Below are 17,133 nucleotides of genomic sequence, written 5' to 3'. Positions count from 1 at the left end.
AAAAGGCTCTTTCCATGACAGCTAACACGCTTGAGCTTTAAAAATGTATGAAAGAATTTATTTTTAATCCATTTCAGCGATTGAGTCTGCTGGGAAACATTTTCTTAGAGCTCAGGGAAAAAAAAGGTTCTTTCCATGACACCGAACACTCTTGAGCTTTAAAAATATAGGAACAAATTTATTTTTAATCCATTTCAGCGATTGAGTCTGCTGGGAAACATTTCCTTAGAGCTCAGGGGAAAAAAAGGTTCTTTCCATGACACCGAACACTCTTGAGCTTTAAAAATGTATGAAAGAATTTTTTTTAATCCATTTCAGGGATTGAGTGGGCTGGGAAACATTTTCTTAGAGCTCAGGGAATGTGTCTCCAGGTTAAATGCACAGCACACACGGATGGGAAGTCGAAACTCGAGTGGCTTAAAAAATAAATATACGAAAGCTGGGTCATCGAGGTGACTAGGAAAAATTTTCAGAGTTCTGGAAATAATTCTGAGTTCAAGCATGGGACATGAGAACAGAAATGTATTACAATCATCATGTCATCATTGTTTTCGAAAGCCAAAAGAACATCTCATGAAAGAACATCTTTTTTTCCTGGTTGTGGGATGGAGTAGAGTTGCTGCATCTTGAACAACCCACACTGATCTGAACAGAAAAATGAAATGTTCTTATAGATGTAAGAAATGAATTGAAAGTGAAAGTAAAAATGAAATTGTATTGGCTGGAAATATTTCTTGGCTGTTGAATTGGAAAAATATTTCCAGAGCTATAAAAAAAAAAAAAAAAAAAAAAACCCTCTTCCTTTTTTTCTATTAATTTGATGTCTTCACTTTGTTTACTTTGGAATGGAGAAACCCAAAGGCTTTTTAAAACATATCCTTTTTAAAAACTTATCTTAACTTATAAACTTTAAACTCATCCTTTTTAAAACATATAATTCCTAGAATGAGTCATGGTCTATTTTTAGAAACAGTGAGACAACATTCCCACACAAAAGGGGGTAGGGTTAATTTTTATCATGTCTAGAAGACATGATAAAAATTAACAAAATGGTTTTTTTTTTTTTTTTTTTAATCTCAGATTTTTTTTTTCTGAGCTCTGAAAATTTTTTCCCAGTCGGCAACCAATTGAAAAATTTCCAATCGGCTTTTACTTTCACTTATCGGCTTTCAATTTACTATGTACAGCAAATTATTAAGAAATAGTTCGAAATCTAAATGCATGCGCATAACATTAAAGCCTTTAAAAAACGATGTTTCTGCATATTTCACAGATTTGCTTAGGTTAGAAAATAAATCTTAATAAAATAAAACAGATTTATGTGAATTCATTGATTTCAGTTTATGCGCATTTCATATTTATTAATCTCAAAGAATCTGCCTTTAATTAAGTTGAATTACAGAAATACACCTATATAAGTTTTTGGATACATCTTTTCAAATGTTCAATTGTGTAAATATTTTACTTAATTTTATCACTATACTGCTCAGAAATTTGTAAGTTTATGCAAAAATTTTTTAACAACAGAACAGTTTATCTTAACTTAAAAAAATGAATAATAATTAATAAATAAAGAAAAGCATTGCTTTATTTAACACCTTTACAATTAATAAAAATAGTAACAATTGATTTCTTACTTTTCATGAAAGTTATAAAACGAATTAACTAAAACGTTCAAATTATACAATTTAAATCCTACCATATATCATTGTATCTTAAGGAACGAAGATACCAGCTATAAACAGAAACATTAAAGTGTATTTAATATATTTTGATTATAGTTATATTAAATAACCTATTTTAGGTCCTTTTTTTTGACATCTGGAAAGAAAACCACATGACATTGTGATATTTTTGACATAGTTGTCATATTACATAAAAAAAAAAAAGAAAATTAATACTTACGTGTGAAAAATAATGCCCGGAATTTTTTTCGAGAATCTATTTGTGCATCCATATGCAATACAAGCTGACATGCTTCAAAAAGAAAAGAAAAAAATGTTGCAATGACAGACTTCCTTGCACAAGTCACGGTGATAACAGGAAGATGGCCGCCAAGCTTCACCGTTTGAGTTGAACCTTCCCTCCTTCTATTCTAACCTCCTTGATTTCAAGCCTAAGCGCGCGGTTCGAAAATTCCTGTGACGACTTCTGGCCATAATAAACTTCGGAACGCATGCAGTGGCTCTTTGCTGATTGCTGAAGCTTCTTACTTTGTGCGAACACTGAACCAGAATACTTTGATTTTTTTATGGTTTTAAGGTTGGATGTATTTTAGAGAGGTAAGAATACATTACTTTACTTCTGTAAATTTATATTTTTCTAATTATATCAACGTTTTTAGGCGTATGTTCTAGTATACATGTGCTATTTCTGGTAGAGACAAGGCTGCTGTGCTATGTATAATTTCTTTTTGAATAATGTTGTGTCAGCCTGTTGGTTATTTAAGATTGGCATATATATATAACATTCTCAAAAGAATCATCCACTTCTAACAAAAATACATTATGGCAATATACAAAAAGAAAACTTTATTAAAGAAAATCAGACATAAGAAATCTTACCACATTCTACCAAACCATCATAATGAAAAAAACTCTTCCAGATACATTTTTAACTCATTCTTTTTACAATTTAATATCAATGTTGCCAAAATATTAAAACTTAAAATTATGCTTTATAAACAAATACTATCAATTTCCCCCCCTTATTTGTATTTAAAGATATAATTTTAATCAGTCAGTCATGTCCATACTTTAATAGTTCATCTTTTAATTTCACCCTAGGTAGATACTTTGTTAAAATATCTGCTTCTTGATTTTGTGAACATACAAACTGAGGAATGATTTGATTCATTTCATATTCATCCTTAACAAAGAAATATTTTCTATTAATGTGCCTTGAACTGCTACTTTGTTTTGGTTTTTTAATCCAGTCTATTAATGCTTGACAGTCTGTTTTAATTCCTATTGGTTTGTCAATTAGATCATCTTGACCCAATTCTTCAAGTAAAAAGATGTACCATTTAACTTCACATGCACATTCGCAGAATGCTAAAAGTTCAGCTTCCATTGTAGATAGAGCAACTATTCTTTGTTTGTTGCACTTCCAATTTATGAAATTTTTGCCTAATTTAATGAAATAACCTCCAAATGATTTTCCATCTTCAGTGGTACACCAACTTGCATCTGATGTAGCATTTAATTTCCCATTGTCTGAAGTATACACTAAACAAGTATTTTGTGTTCCTTTAATATATCTAAATATCCTCTTTATAGCTTTCCAGTGTTTCTCTCTGGGATCTTGATTATATCTTGACAAATTACTTACTGCAAAAACTAAGTCTGGCCTTGTTCCTGTTGCTAAGTACATCAATGAACCTAATGCTTCTTGATATTTTGTCTTCGACACAGGTGGTGAAGATGCTATGTCATCAAGATTTTCACCCAATATTCCTGGAGTCTTGATAGGTTTACATTCATCCATTTCAAAGTTTTTTAAGATTTTAGTTATATAGTTTTCTTGAGTGAGTATAAGTTTTCCAGATTCTTGCCGGATGTCTATTCCTAAAAATTTTTGTGTTTGAGTGACTTCTCATAATGCGAACGATTTAGATAGTTGATAGATGATGTCATTTATCTCAGAATTTGAATTTCCAATCACCATTAAGTCATCCACATATACTGCTATGATAAAATATTTGATCTTATCTTTATAAATATAAACACACGGATCTGACTTTAGTCTGGTTAAATTCTTTTCTTTAAGAACTTTACATAATTCATCATACCAGCATTTTCCTGATTGTGGTAATCCATATATACTTTTGTTTACAAGATATACTTTGTTCGGATCTGATATAAAGCCAGGTAGTTGTTCCATGTAAATTGGTTTATCCAAGTACCCATTTAAATATGCAGTTTTTACATCGAAAAATCTTATTTTGTAGTTTTTGTTAACTGCAATCGATAGTAATGTTCTAAAGGTTGCAAGTCTCATTACTGGGCTAAATCCATCTTCATAATTAATTCCTTTTCTTTGATTAAATCCGGTCGCTATTAGTCTTGCTTTGTAAATTGTTTCTAAATTACCCTTTTCATCCCTTTTTGAGAATATCCAGTGGTTTTTAATAACTTTCTTATCGATGGGTCTTTCAACTAATTCCCAGACTTCATTAGCCTCCACTGAACTCAATTCTTCTGTCATTGCTTGTAGCCAGAATTCACTTTCAGCAGATTCTATAGCTTCATCATACGTCTTAGGTAATCCTTCATTTGTATTGTATACTACATAATCTTTTAATTTTTCTAAGGGCTTCGTAATTTGCGCTGGTCTTTTATGTACAGAATTTCCATGATTATCATTTCCAGGTTCTTCATTTATTTGCGGATACTCGGTTGGCTTTTCCAATGAATTGTTATCATCGTGTTCATCATCACTATTGGATGGCAAAATTTTCTCAGCTTCTTCATCTGTTGTATTATCTTCTCTATAGTATCTGTTAGTTATTTCTGAATTATTCTCATTAGTTTGTTCCTTATAAAAAATAATAAGTTCTTCTAATATTTGATTTTTATCGAAATTTAAATAATTTTCTTTTAGTAAAGGTGATCCAAGTTTCTGTTCATCAAATTTTACATCTCTCACTTCTTGAATTTTATTTAGTTCTGGGATATAAATTTTGTATGCTTTTCTCTTCATGCTATAGCCTATCATAATTCCCTTTTTAGCTTTTAGATACACCTTTCTACGTTTTTCTCGTCTTATATGAACATATGCTTCACATCCAAATCTTTTAAGATAAGTAATGTTAGGCTTGCGTCCTTTATATAGTTCATATGGTGTAAACCTTTTATCATTTTTGTGACTCCTGTTATTCACATGTACAGCTACTTTAACGCTTTCAGACCAAAATTTTATCGGTAATTCTGCATCAATTAACATAGTTCTAGCAGATTCAATTATAATGCGATTAAAACGTTCAGCTCTTGCATTACTTTCCGGAGTATAAGGGGTTGTAAGTTCATGTTTAATTCCCATTTTTTCAAAAAATTCTTTTATATTTTTAGCTAAAAACTCACTACCATTATCACTATGAATTCTTTTTAGTTTCTTTCCTGTTTGTCTTTCTTCTTGAATGATAAGTTTGATTAGAGCTTCTGAAGTTTCACTCTTCTTCTCAATTGTTATCACAAATATGAAATTACTGTAATCATCTACCACTGTTAAAAAATAACAACTTCCATCTATTGATTTCTCAATGGGTCCAACTAAATCTATGCCCCATAATTCTAAAATATCTTCAGATTGCTTAAATTTCACACTTTTATAAGATTTTCGTGTTATTGTACCTAATGTACAAGGTTCACAATTGTTTTCAGAAATTTTTACATTTTCTAATCTAATGACCGATGAGTGTTTTTTCATTTCTATGAGCCTTTGATAATTTATATGACCTAGTCTCTGATGCCATAGTACATCATTAACATAACTAATTTTAGCTTCTTCAACAATATTTCCTTCAACTTCAAATTTATTTCCATTTCTGTTAGCTATATATAGAATATTTCCCTGTTTATTGATCCCTTCTGCTTTATTTTTGGTAAAAATTACTTTTAAATCATGATCTACAATTTTTGATACTGACAGTAGATTTTCACTTGAATTCGGTACTTGCAGAACATTTTCTACTCTCAAGATGTTCTTATTTCTATCAGTTTGCATTTTAACGTTACCAATACCAACTGATTTGATCATGGCCCCTTTTTCAGCCATCATTATTTGTTGTTCTTCATCTTTAAAATTAGTAAATATTTCTTTATTAGTTGCCATGTGAGATGTGGCTCCTGAATCAATAATCCATTTAATTTTTCTATTCTCTTGTTTATTTATTTTATTCTTTCCATCATTTCTATCTTGATTAAGATATGAGCATTCTATTTTCTTAGATACTTCAAATAAGCATGTAACTGATTCATATTCTCTTTCCTTGCTTAACATTCTATAAGTTTTATTTGTTACATTTCTCTGCTGTCGGTGTTCTTGTTTAGTTTTCATTTTACATTCAGTTGATTTGTGGCCGATTTTCTACAGCAAAAGCACTTTATACTATTATTATTATTTCGACATTCTTTTATTAAATGTCCTAATTTTCCACAATTAAAGCATCTTCTTTCATATTTCGATTTTATCCAGTTTTCTTTTGCCTTAGAACTTACTTCTATTTCTTTTCCTCTTTGTTTATTTTTTCCTTCTGTTTCTTTTAAAGCTTGTCTAATTGAAGCTAGATCTTTCTCTTTATTGCTTTTAATAATTTTAACATCAAATTCAAATTCCTTTCTAAGTCCTTCTAGTATGAAGTAAATTAATTCTTTATCTCTTATTTCATCTCCAACTTGAATACTTTTACTTTTCAGAATAACAGCTCTATTCATATAATCATCTACTGATTCATTTTGACTCATTTTCAGTTGAGCTAATTCTATTCTGCATTTGATTTAAATATATTGTGTTCTTGCCGCCATTTCATTTTTGATTTTCTCCCATAACTTCTTTGCGTTCTTTTCATTCGCATATTTTAACGCTTGTGGAGCTGTCATAGTTTGATTCATTATATTTCTTGCTATCGTGTTATTATCATCCCATATTTCCCAAGTTTTTATTTCATTTTCGAAATTAACATCATCCTTTTTATATGGTTTTGGTGGTTTATCAGCTTCTATCACACTTCTCCATATCTTTAAACTTCTTAATTCACTTTCAACTCTGTTAGCCCAAATAAGATAATTATCGTCACCTAATTTTTCTATATGACTCAAATTTATCATATTATATGCCATATTTTCTAATTTATATTCACTAATTATAATACAAGTCTAATTTATCTCTTAGAGAAATTGGCTATTTTGTTAAGCCTAAACAACATCAATGTTCTATCTGAAAGTTTATTAACAGAGGGGGCAACCACACTCTGCTACCAAATGTTGGTTATTTAAGATTGGCATATATATAACATTCTCAAAAGAATCATCCACTTCTAACAAAAATACATTATGGCAATATACAAAATGAAAACTTTATTAAAGAAAATCAGACATAAGAAATCTTACCACATTCTACCAAACCATCAAAACAAATACTATCACAGCCCATCGTAGAATAAACGGGCTTTGCATAATTATATTACCTGATCTGTTTCAGAATAAAACATTTTTTTTTATGGACCTGTATAAATTTGATGTTATAATATAAGCTAACACAGCTTATTCTTAAAATTTTACATCCCATTAGCTATACACTATAACTATTTACTCCCTTTTATATTTAAAAATAATTAATTTATATTTTATACATAACTGTTTACTCCCTTTTATATATTAATTTAAATAAAAACATTTCAGTTATTAAAATGCCGGGTAGATGCTGTGTACCATTATGTAAGGGAAACTACCCAACAGGACCAAAAGTGTCTGTATTCTCCTTTCCTAAGAATGAAGATTTGAAGAGAGAGTGGCTTTCTGCAATCCAACGGAAAGACTTTTCACCCAAAAAGAGTTCAAAGGTAAGTAAAGTAGAGTTATTAATTAACAGTGTAGATTCTAATTACATATAAGGGTTCATTCAGAAATTTTTAAATGATAATATTTTGTTACATAAACCAGGATATACAGAAATAAAGGATTGAAATAGAGTTTAATCACTGCAGATATTCTCTGGTTCTATCTGTGAAATGAATATTCTTTGCTACAAATGCTCAGAATGAACGAATGAACCCTCTGATTTTTAAACTATTACTATTAACATAAGTTTTTTTTTTTTTTTTTTTTTTTTAAATTTTCTCTAAAGGTTTGTGAATCGCATTTCAAGGAAAGTGATTTTAAAGTTGAAGCTTCAACATTTGATTCTAAGAATGGAATTTTAATTTCTGCTCCACTTCAGGTGCGTAGATTAAAAGAAAATACAGTGCCATCGATATTTAAGGACTATCCATCTGTATACAGTTCAAAAAGTAGCACCATTGTACGAGAAGATCCTGATGCAAAAAAAAACTGCCCGCGAGTCCCATAATTTACAGAAAGCATTGCGTGAAAGCCTTAAAGAATATGAAATGTATAATAATGATTTGAAAATTAATTGTTCTAATGATATTTTGTCATGTATTGATCGCTATGGAATATCAGCATTTTGGCATGTATACACAGTTCCAGATACCTCAACTGTTTGCTTTATTCATATTGTTTATAGTCCTGGGCCATCAATTGATTATTCTGTAGTTGTGAATGACAATCAAGAAATGTCTGTATTTATTAAAGAAAAATCTATTATGCAATTATCTCCTTACACATTCCCACATAAAGTTACAACTTTTAATGAAATTAGGACTGTTTCAGATAAATTGACTAATCTTCAAACCAGAGTTAAATTTAAAATTAACCATAACAATTGATATAATTAATGAATTACTGCAAACTATCTCTAACGACAAAAATGAGAGCATTATTAAATTTTTGCAAGACCAGATGAATCTTTTACTTTGCCCTAAAAATAATTTTAGATACAATCCTGATGTCCTAGTGTTAGCATTCTTGTTAAATACTATATCACCACATGCATATAAATTTTTAAGGGATAGTGGCAGTATTATTATGCCTCATCCTTCGACTTTAAAAAAAAAATTTGTAGCAATTTAGTATTGTCACCGTGTAATGAAACTATTGATGAAAATTTTTTTAAATATATAAAAAATTGTGTAACTTTCCTTGAGGATCGACAAAGAAAAGTGATTCTTTTGGTAGATGAAATTTATGTTCAGCCATATTTTGATTACAAAGGAGGCTCTGTCGTTGGGGCTGCATTTGATTCTTCCAGTCCGGCAACCAGTGCATTTGCTTTTATGATATCCAGTTTGGAATCTTCATTCAAAGAAGTAGTACATATTATGCCTGTTAACACAATAAATTTTGAAACATTACATTATGTAATTAAAAAAGTGATTAGAGGTCTTGAAAATATGTGAATTATTGTTATTTGTGTTATTACAGACAACAGTGCAATAAATAGAAAAGCCATGAGTTTGTTTTCAAATCCACCACGTAATTCATTTGTTTACAAACATCCAATGAACGGGAATAGGCCTCTTTTCTACATAATAGATGCAGTTCATTTATTTAAAAATATAAGGAACAATTGGCTGAACCAGAAAAATCCTGGTACATGTATGTTTTTCCCAAATATTGAAGATCTTTCAAAGAAGCACTTCAAAACTGCTTCGTTTATGTCTTTGAGAAAGCTACATGAAATTGAAAATGACCAACTTATTACATTTTCTAATGGTTTAACTCTAAAAAGTCTTTCACCTTCTAATTTAGAAAAACATAACATTAAACTGGTTCTTAAGATTTTCAATAAATTTACTATTGAAGGTCTGATTCATTTGGGTCCTTTGCATGACATACCACACTATTCAGATACATCTGAGTTTATATCCATAATATGCAAATGGTGGGATATTATGAATGTTAAAACTATGTTTAAAGGTATACATCAAAAGAGTGAATTTATGAAGCCATTAACAGCAGATGATTCTGATCCAAAAGTTATTTTCCTCAATCAGTTTCTTAACTGGTTAGATGCATGGGAATCAATGAAATGTTCAACAGGCATGCTTACAAAAGAAACTCATGCAGCTCTTAAACAAACTACTTATGGTATACTGGAGTTGACTAGATATTGTGTTGAAGAGCTTGGAATGAAATGTATACTTCCAGGAAAAATTCAGACTGATGCTCTTGAAGCCCGGTTTGGTAAATACAAACAACTTTCTGGTTCTCAGTATCATATTTCAATGAGACAGTTATTAGAATGTGAAAAAAAAATTAAGAATACAATCAAGTATTAAGTTAGAATTGATTGTTAAAAATACTACTGTCCCTTTAACATCATTTGAATATGATGATAATCTTCATGATATTATAGAATTAGATAATACAGTACATCATTAAATATTACGGAGAGTGATGTGAAGGGCATTAATAGCCATCTGCCAGTTCTGACTTATTTGGGTGGTTACCGTTGTCATGCAGTTTTAAAGAAAGTGAAATGCTGTAGCTGCAAACAAAACATTACAATGAATTCCCCAGTTAATCATGATCAAACGTATGATCTTATAAAGAATCTTGATCGTGGTGGACTCAGGTGGCCAAAACCATTTATTGTAAATATAATTATGTATAATTATTTAATTGTAAATAAGCTGTGTAGTGAAGAATATGAAGATTTTTTGTTGGAACAAAATCAGAGGAAAATTGTAGCAAATTTGACTTTTAAAATTTTAGAATTAAAAGAAATGTTTTTTTATGATATTATTTGTGATAATGGTCATACAAGTGAAAGTATAAGCAAACTGATAATTTGGATATCAACAAATATCATGCTCAAGAATCTTTGCAATAGGAAAAATGACGATATTAAGTCCAATAAAGAAAAAAAAAAGAAAAACTTGTGTAACAAATCATCAGTATTATAAAATAGATGGAAAGATCTTTGGTTATTGCAAAGTAACATTGATGCTGTCTTTAAAAGTAATTTTTAAAGTTCTCTCAAACTGCATCTTTGCTAAATATCTACGTGTCATCTTTGGAGAGCAGCTGAGATTTAAGAAGCATGTTTGTTATACATTTAAATTGCTTTATACCAAAATTTATTTTGGACTTGTATATATTATTCTTTGCTTATTTAACCAAGTTTTTAATATTACTCAAGATTTTATATAATTTTTAATTTGTTTTATGCTAAGTTACTTCTCAAGGTCCTGAAATTTCTATATTGTACACTCACGTTTACACCAAGAAGGAATCGTCATAATTGAATGCAATTTAATACACAGTTGAGTGGTAGTGGTACAAATAAATGATTAAATGTTCAAAGCAAACAAACAATAACAAGAGATCAGAATCAGTATTTTGTGTGGCCACCACGCGCCGCAATAAGTGCTGCTACACGACGTGGCATGGAGTCAAACAAAGTTTGAATGTCTGACTGAGGAAGAGCATTCCATATCGTTTGTACGCGTACCCAAAGTTCGTCTGCAGACGCAACAGGACGAGGATCACGAGCAAGACGCCGACCAATGACATCCCACACATGTTCAATTGGCGACATATCCGGGGAACACGCAGGCCAAGGAAGAAGCTGTACCTGCTGCGCTGCAAAGAAGGATTTAACAATCCGAGCAGTATGAGGGCGGGCATTGTCCTGTTGAAATACAGCGCCTGGCAAGCTTTGAAGGAAAAGAACAGCTTCGGGCTGTAGAACTTCACGGATATACCGGTTGCTGTTCAGATTGCCCACAATTCGTAGCAATTGAGATCGTCTATGATATGCTATGGCGCCCCAGACCATAACTCCGGGTGTTCGTCCACTGTGGCGTTCGATAATGCACTCCGGAAGGTGGCGTTCACCGGCATAGCGTCTGACACGAATGCGGCCATCATGGTACCACAAATTAAAGCAGGATTCGTCAGAAAACACGACATGCTGCCAATCAGCACGCCAGTCTCTATGCTGATTGGCCCATTGTAGCCGCAGGCGGCGATGGTCGTGCATTAGGGGGATCCTGTATAAAGGAGTCCGTGCGCGCAGTCCACACTGCAGCAGACGTCTACGAATTGATGAAGCACACAATGAAACACCTGTACCTATTGACCACAGTGCTGCCAATTGTCTAGAGGAAGCTGTACGGTCCGTCCGCGCCATGCGGACCAGGTGTCTATCATCGCGAGCTGATGTCACATTTCGGGGTCCACTTCCGGATTTCCGAGTTGTCCGACACTCGTCCGTCCACTGCTTCCAAACGCGCATCACTGTGCTGCTGTTACGCTGCACACGAGAGGCTACTGCACGATACGACAACCCAGCTTCACGAAGGCCGATGATTCTCCCTCGTTCAAACTCTGTAAGTTGTTCAAATCTCGCTCTCTTTCGTCGACGAGGCATAAGTACAGATTGAGTTAACGTTTACCATTAGCAGATAACCACCGATAACCATACACACCTCGCTACAGCCGTCTATTTATTCGGATCCATCAGCCGTTCAGAGGGCGCTGCTCAGCATACGCATGCGCTACGGATTTGCAATTCTAATCATTTGCATATCATGCGCTACTTTGCATTTCCTGAAAATTTCAGCTCACTCGCGTAAGTCCTTCATGGTGTTGCAATTTTCACAAACGTGAGTGTATTTACAAGCGCCTTTGCTAAATATCTACGTGTCATCATTGCTGAGCAGCTGAGATTTAAGAAGCATATTTATTATACATTTAAATGCTAAATATCATAATTTATTCTGGACTTGTAGATATTATTCTTTGCTTATTTAGTTATTTAACCAAGTTTTCGGTATTACTGAAGATTTTATATTATTTAAAATTTTCTTTATACTCAGTTACTTCTCAAGTTCCCAAAGTTTCTATTTTGTATTTCAATTGTGTTTCTTAAAATGTTTGTCATTATTTAAGATTTTGTATCCTGCAATTACATGGCATAGTGTAGTAGTGTAGAAAGAACATTATACATGGCATAGTGTAGTAGTGTAGAAAGAAGACAAATTCCATAATGTCTTCTTTCTGCACATTCAATCATATTCACACATTCAATCATGCATATTCAATCTAACTCTAATATTTCTATTTATGCAATAATTGTATGGACTCTTTCTGGATAGTACTACATGTTCAGCTCAAGTAATATTTGCACTTCACATTATTCACAGTGAATAAGCACAAATCAATCTACTAATATACCCATGTGGTGACCGGGTGTGAAAGAACAGTCCCAATGTAGCTCATACATGTCGTAAAAGGCGACTAAAATGGGTACCCAGCGTCTGGGGGTATAGCCAGGCACCCTGCCCCTGGGGATTATATCAGGGAACTGGTCCTCCAGGTTGGGGGTTGGGTGTGGTGCTAACTACCCCACCCCATAAAAAATCTCGCTGTTAAGAAATCCAAAGATAGAATTAGCCGGACCGCTTCTACTGGAAAACGACTTGGAAATGGCCTAGGGACTTTTCGTTTTGGAACATGAAAAATAAGCAAACAGATTAAAAGTTTGAAAAGTTATTGAAATAATTAAATAAAGAATGATGAAGTGTGACTGCAAGGGACGTCCGGTATCCTTTTCTGTCATGATAAGGCTCTACCACGTACACTTTGGTAACGAGGCTTGGAAACCTTGGCTAACACCTTGTTGTTTATTAAAAAGAAAAAGAGACATACAGCAATAATTATATTTCATAATAATAATTTTGACCCAAGCTTTATAAATATATTATGATATTAATTTATAAGTCTTTACTAAGTTACATACATAGGTCTTTATAACATTTCACCTGTATAATAGTTATATGATACAGTCAAAAGTCGTTAATCTGGACTCGTTGGGACTTCGGCGATTCCGGATTATAGATCATCAGTTTAAATCTCGTAAGATGGCATGCAGAAATTCTAAAATTAAAAATATGAAACCGTAATTTATGAAATAAAGAACAATTATGATCTAAAGGGTATCAAAATTTAGAAAAAGAAATTATTTATTAGAAAAGAATTATTTGTTTACTTTATTAAACATTTCTTTCAATGTAAGTTGTTTAAGTTGCTTCGTTTTATGTGATAATACTTTCTCTTTAATTCTATAAACAGACATAATTTCTTGTTCAATTACAAAGTTCCGCTGTTCAAGTCCCGTTAATTGCTGTGCCGAGAATACCGACTAACTTGTCAATCGAAATTTTTTCATTTTCACTAACCTCTCTGCCACATTCTTCATGTCTTTATCCATTTTTTGCAGCAATTCCACTTTTTGTTTGTTGGACATCGAAACATACTTTCGTTTGTAGATCCTTTGGAAGTTCCAGCATCGGAAATTCTATTTGACATAATCGAAAGTTCAAGTTTACTTTTATAAAATGCTTTTACAGTCTGAAAAAAGTCATAAGCCGGATCCAGTTCGAAAATTAATGAACAACGCAATCATCAACATTTACTGAAATAGATAATTAGATAATTTTAGCTCATACCGTCCGTTATGCATTTAACGTGCACGCGAAAACGTATTCTGCACTTGCGCACACGCATATGCGCAGTCGTAAAAGTCTTTCGCGAACGTGTAAACGCCTATGCGCATGTGTCAAAGCGGCGCATGCGCAGAAAGTTTTCAGCTTTGAGGTCCGGATTATAGATCATTCCGGATTATGGGTGTCCGAATTAACGACTTTTGACTGTATATGGTTTTAAAGACTAAAAAATAAATTTGTCCTGTTTTTTCTTTGTTTGTTTCAGGTATTCATAACGAAGAAAGGAGTGTTTTTATCATGAAATGGCTCTCAGGTGTAAAAATGCATAGGATATATCTTAGTTTATTGAAGTTAAGAATTGGTGCTTTGTGGACTAAAAAATATGTGCAATATCCATTGTCACACCACTCTGTTCAAGAATATCGATCAGTCCTGAATGATAAAGAAAATGATTAACAAAGGAATATCTAGAACTTGATTGTGTGCATGATTTAATTCCAAATATAAGTATTGGAATAATTCATCCTCCTTATTTTCAACAAAAACTCTTCATTTGGTAATATACATTTGTGCTTATCAGTGTGATGTCTTGTGTAACAAATCATCAGTATTATAAAATAGATGGAAAGATCTTTGGTTATTGCAAGAGCTTTATGTGCTGAAGAAGTAAAAAAAAATGTCCCAGATAATTGTGGATATTATGAAACTGAGTATCATAAGAATGGAAAAATATTTCTTAAACAAATTACCTTGTGATGCATGTAATGGTTATGTTTATTTTATTTCATATAATTGTGAATTTAATTATTGATAATAAGCAAACTTTTTTTTTTTCCTAAAATGCCATTGGTGTATTGTCATTATTCTATATTGACATGTATTCTCTTACAATTATCATTGAAACCAGAGATTTTATAATAGAATATGGGAAACTTGTGTTGAAGGCCTGTTGATTGAAATACAAGTGACCATTACGTCTTTGGAATGTGCATTCTCATTGCCAATTTTGAAAAGACATTCTTTTACATTTTCTTAAAAAAGTTAACATCATAATGACTTTAGAAGTAAACATTGGCGACTTCATATGAACCAGTCTCTTGGCGAGTTTAGCAAAAAATTTGCCGATGGCTTCCCCATAACAGAACTGTACTGGATTCTATATCTGAATATTGCATTAAAAGGAGAGAAAACCATTTATTATGAAGATAATAAATGATTCATATTACGAATGTTCATTTCTTATAATGATAGAGTTTTATATTCTTGCATTGTATTTCTTTTGTGTCAACACACAATAAATTGTGTCGGATTTCAGTTATAATGATAGGTGTAAAGATGCTGTAATAAAATTTGTTATAATAATTGTACTGTTGTGTATTTTTCTTTAGCAGTTGAATTTATGAAAATTTGTATTATTTTCTAACAAATAAAATTTTATATTTTAATATAAATCCATCTATGAACATTACAACAGATATTATATTCTGGAAAATAATTTATTATGCCTTTCCAAAACTAAGTTTAAAATGAAAACAAACTTGAATGCATAATAATTTTTAATGAATAAATAAAATGTGAAATATGAAAAGTGTTCTGACATGTCACATTAAGACTGCAATCAAATAAAGAATTCTTTATACGTGCATTGGTTTTTGTTTACAATTTGCATAGTCTTGAATATTTTACTGATCTAAATTCATTTTAAAAAATTTGGTGTCATGATGAGTAGTGATTTTAGGTAAAAGTTTACAATTGGGTGTCCCTTGTATTTTGACGCCAAGATCGGCGTCAGGAAGGCACAATTTCCAAATGGCCGCTATACAAAACCAAAATAAGAAGTCAAAGAATCGCACAAGCCCACCAGTGGGCAAGCGGTAAAAGCCGCTGAACACTGGTAGTTTGGTCCAGGGTTCGAATCCCGGCAAATGGGCTGGATGGGCGTTTTCGTGGCTTTCCCCATGTGTAACGTGGATATGAGCCAGTTTACCTTAAAAAGACCTCGGTTTAATCCTAGTATCCGGTGCACACAGGATTTGGCTACTTTTGGCGACTTTATGATGAGCAGTAAAAACGGAGCATATATGATGAATAGAAAACAGGTCATTCAAAGAATATATATAGTTATACATAGCATATACTATGTATATGGTGTATAGTATATACATAGACGTTGAGTCATTTTGGGTGTTGGCGATAAGTTTCAAAATCGCACCAAGGCTGCACTGTATACTAGGATTTTACCAGTTTAATCCTAGTATCTGCTGCACAAGGGATTTGGCTACTTTTGCCCACTTTATGATGAGCAGTAAACGGGACATATACGATGAGTAGTTAAACGGGTCATTTTGGTGTTGGCGATAATTTTCAAAATTGCACCAAAGCTGCACCGTATACTAGGATTTTACCAAGACCTCCACGGGGCATTCCTCCTTTTCCTGTAGTGCCTAAAGGCGGAACATGTAATAAGTAAAAGGAAAAAAAAAATTGCACGAACTCCGTGTCCATGTACACATCGATATGTTTTCACTTAAAAAATCATCCTAGAATTGCACAAACTAAGTATTGCGCACTGCCTTAAATTTGTCCATGTACACATCAATCTATTTCCATTTAAATAAGGAAGCTAAAACAAAGTTAAAACTATCATTATAACCTGAAGCGAGGTTTCATCGCCAAAATTTAAAAAAATAAATGTCGCTAATCAAAGGGGCGACCAATTCTACACTAAAGCCTGATTTTATTTTCTTAATATATATATATATAATGTTTAAAAACTGAAATCATTTTTACTTTAAACAATATTTCCGAAAATATATGCTCTCTTGTGTGAAATGTTTACTTTATAATCTGTGCAAAATATTACCATAAATAAAAAAACTTAATTATTTCTTAAATATAAAGTAATTAAATACTTTCATTATCCCTACGATTATAAGAATTATAACTGAAAGGGCATAAACAAAAACACAATTAAAGGAAATGCACTACTGAAAGTTTCTGGTTAGCGAAAAATTTGCAACAGAGCAAGCCATTACAATACTATAAGAATTGATTAGTAAGGT

At 32.0% G+C, this 17,133-nt stretch overlaps 1 long non-coding RNA gene across 1 annotated transcript; it reads left to right on the top strand.

Moving 5' to 3' along the window:
- Positions 1-7,404: 7,404 nt before the first annotated feature.
- On the top strand, positions 7,405-14,679 carry LOC118180407 (uncharacterized). The gene is made up of 2 exons (XR_015043666.1): positions 7,405-7,561; positions 14,337-14,679. It is a non-coding gene; the product is annotated as an uncharacterized LOC118180407 (long non-coding RNA).
- The last annotated feature ends 2,454 nt before the right edge of the window (positions 14,680-17,133 follow it).

The sequence above is a fragment of the Stegodyphus dumicola genome, chromosome 10 (genome assembly GCF_044657685.1).
Source record: "Stegodyphus dumicola isolate Sdum_Otavi_A_Nest chromosome 10, ASM4465768v1".
Lineage (NCBI taxonomy): Eukaryota > Metazoa > Arthropoda > Arachnida > Araneae > Eresidae > Stegodyphus > Stegodyphus dumicola.
The sequence above is the reverse complement of the archived record's forward strand: the minus strand, read 5'-3'. Positions and strand labels throughout refer to the sequence as shown.